Source organism: Aethalodelphis obliquidens, unplaced genomic scaffold (genome assembly GCF_003676395.1).
Source record: "Aethalodelphis obliquidens isolate GAN/ISIS:26980383/991018 unplaced genomic scaffold, ASM367639v1 scaffold21, whole genome shotgun sequence".
Taxonomy (NCBI): domain Eukaryota; kingdom Metazoa; phylum Chordata; class Mammalia; order Artiodactyla; family Delphinidae; genus Aethalodelphis; species Aethalodelphis obliquidens.
The window spans coordinates 9,226,075-9,229,745 of NW_020837965.1; the positions used below are offsets into that span (position 1 = coordinate 9,226,075).

The 3,671-nt window shown below is 30.2% G+C and overlaps 1 non-coding gene across 1 annotated transcript; it reads right to left on the reverse strand.

The window, feature by feature from the left end:
* Positions 1 to 417: 417 nt before the first annotated feature.
* Positions 418 to 524, reverse strand: LOC113627839 (U6 spliceosomal RNA). The gene has a single exon (XR_003435755.1). It is a non-coding gene; the product is annotated as a U6 spliceosomal RNA (small nuclear RNA).
* Positions 525 to 3,671: the final 3,147 nt, after the last annotated feature.

Consider the following 3,671-nt stretch of genomic DNA (forward strand, 5'->3'; position numbering starts at 1 on the left):
GTTTTACAGTATTAGATCTTACATTTACGTCTTTAACCCATTTTGAGTTTATTTTTGTATATGGTGTTAAAGAATGTTCTAACTTCATTCTTTTACAGGTACCTGTCCAGTTTTCCCAGCACCACTTATTGAAGAAACTGGCTTTTCTGCATTGTATATTCTTGCCTCCTTTGTCATAGATTAATTGACCACACATGTGTGGGTTTGTTTCTGGGCTTTCTATCCTATTGCATTGGTCTATATTTCAAAAGTCAAAAGACTTTTGATCTATATTTTTGTACCAGTACCATACCTTTTTTTTTTTTTTATAGTGAAAAATCACAATGTCAGCATTGAGTGCCAGATGTTGTGCTTTTGACCCATAGCTTTTCCTTTAGAGCTGAAGAGCAAAGGGTGTCCAGACGGTGAGGAAGGGCACAAAATATGGAATGCTTTATGAATTTGCGTGTCATCCTTGTGCAAGGGCCATGCTAATCTTCTCTGTATCATTCCAATTTTAGTATGTGTGCTGCCAAAGTGAGCACTACCATACGGTTTTGATGACTGTATCTTCATAGTATAGTGTGAAGTCACGGAGCCTGATTCCTTCAGCACTGTTTTCTTTCTCAGGTTTGCTTTAGTTATTTGGGGTCTTTTGTGTTTCCATACAAATTTTAAAATTTTTGTTTTAGTTCTGTGAAAAATGCCATTGGTAATTTGATAGGGATTGCATTGAGTCTGTAGATTGCCTTTATCCAGGAATGGATTTTGGAGTTCTTTACTTAATGATGTTATTGATATCACTCTATAATATTTTATTAACTCTAGACTTTATCCTCTTTCAGTGACCTTTAAAACAAGCAAAAACTACTTTTTATCAACTAGAATTGTTTTTTATTTCTTCCCATAGTTTTTAAATATTTGCAATATAACCTTATTTTTGGCTTTATTTTAATTATATCTATGACATAAACTAAATAATTATGGTGGTTTTAATCTCACACTGATTTACATAAATACAAAATTTAAAAAACCTTGATAGAGATAGTGGAGAGTTTTTGGAAATATTCTAAATTTCTGGACATTGGTGGAACTGATTCAGTTAATAGGAAGAGCCACCAATCACTATTTTAGAAATTTGCTTGCAATTTTTCTACATGTATGTGTCAATAGCTATTGTAATTTTATTTTCTCTTAAGATTTATTGTATATAATTGGTTTTTCAACATCACCTGTAAATATCTAGGGAGTAGCTTTTTCTGTCATTTCACCCATTTTTTTCTCCTGGATGTTGTCAAATATAAAGGGAATACATCAAGAAATAAAAGAAAGGTATAGATTTAGAGAATTGTAAGATTTACTACTTTTTACTTGTATAACGATTCAAAAATCCATTTTGTTGGATAGTGAAAAAAAAATGGTTAAGCACAAATTAAAAAAAAAATTATAGACGCTCTTCATTTGTTCTTTATAAATGATTTGTTAGTATATAATTTTGTAAATATACTGGAGTATATTCAATTAACCTCTTATGGAAAGATGTTTGTGTTGATTTTAGTATATTCTTTTACAAATAACTTTGTATATAAGTTTTCTCTTGGCATAAATGTTCATGACAAAATTTTAGAAATGGGGTTCCTGGATAAAATAATAAAATGTTATGGATGTTTATTAAATATTTCCAGATAATTTCCATAAGATTCACTTCATTTTGCATTCCCTTGAGCAATTTTGAAAATGTCAGATTTTTTATCATCTCTCTAAAGAGAGGGTGTTGACAAGATTTTGGAGCTTGCCAGTCTGAAATATAAACAATTATATCTCTGTAAAGATTAAATTTGGATCTGAATATCTTCTCAGATGCTCACAGGTGCTTTTAACATTTTTAAATCTTTGTAACCTTTGTATTATTGTGAAAAATTATTTCTAAGTGGCTTTTATTTTTTTTCTTCTTGATTTTATGAGTTCCTTGTTTGAGATAAAAATAAAAAGTTACAGACATTTTTCTTCCAGTTTGTTATGGTCTTTTAATTTTGACTCTGGTGTTCCTGTCATGCAATTTTTCTTTTTTCTTTAATGGAACAAGTTATCAATCTTTTACTTTTTTCTGGATTTTTCAGACAAATTTAGAAAAGCTGACTCCAATCCCAGGTAACAAATAAATTTTTCTCATGCTTATTTCTCCTGCTTGTATGATTTTATTTTTACATTTAGATCTCTGAAATTGTTGGGGGTTATTCTGCTGTATAATGTGTGTTATGGATCCAATTTTTTCTTTGCCCAAATGACTATACAGTTTTTCCAATAACATTTATTGAAAAGTTACTCTATTTTGCAGTATTTGAAATGCTCATCTTATCATATATAAAATTTTCAAATGTTCTTGGACCTCTTTCTGAGTTTTTTGTTCCATACAGTTGGTCTGTCTATTCATATGGTTCTATACTATTTTAATTTTAGAGGCTTTACAGAATGTTCACATATCTGGTAGAGTTAATTCACCTACATTACTTTATTTTTCAGGACATGCTTGACAGACACTGTCCTTTGAATAAGTACAGGTGAAAAAGAAGGAAAAATTGTTGTGATTTGGAATCTATTCCAACAAGCATTTGCTAGAGAATTAACAGATTTTAATTAAAAAATAACAGGCTTTAGTATTCTGACACAAATAACAGGCTTTATTATTCTGACACAAGAACACACTACGCATATAATAAGGTGCTAACTTATTTATAACGGAACCATCTTTAAGACCACAAAATCCATAGTCACAATCCTTGGGGTATCAAGCTGTAACTATTACCGACTGTGAGATCTTGGGCAGGTTACACTCTCTAAGCCTCAATTTCACTATGTTAAAAGGGGAAAATAATAATACTATGACTTAATGTTGCAGTGAATGTTAGAAATAGAAAATTTATATTAATAGCTTAACATAGTGATTGACAAATTAAAAATTCTCAATAAAATTCATAATTTATTGAGCTGGCACAAAATGTTGTTCTATCTTAAATGTTGTAAGGATAGAATTTATTTATTTTTAAAATAACTTGTTTATATACACTAAATCTCCATGGATTATCAATAAAATTCTCCAAAATTAAGGCTTTCAACTCATCTTACTTAATGATCTAAATTTCCATAAAAGGAAACTGCAGTCTAGAGAGATGCATGATTTGCCCAAGATCTCATAGAAAAGTAATGACGAAGTCAGAAAACAAATCAGTTTTTCCAATTGATCTACTCCCTTCTATAGATTGAGCATAGGACAAGATGATATAGGAAATATATTTCAAACTCCATGATTGAATTTAAAATACAGAAATATTTACCTTCTCCTAGAGAAGCTGACCTTTGTAATACCTTGATTTTGTGAAGTTGCTTTTATTTTCACATTCCCCTATTGCTATATTTTTTCCATTTCATTGTATCTCATACATAATATAAAGTTGGAAAGTTTAAATGAAATGGTTAGAATTTATCCGCCTAAGCTCTATCATCAATAATAAAACCTGGCTCTTATCCTGGCATTATTGTTTCAGCTTCACACTAACAATTTAAACACTCTTCAGCTGGAAAGCTGCTGGTTCAATACAATTTATCTTCATCTTTGGCTGATGAAGTATATAAAAAAAAATCATCACATCATATATTCGCACATATCTTGGTGCTGTCAGCTTAATGAAACC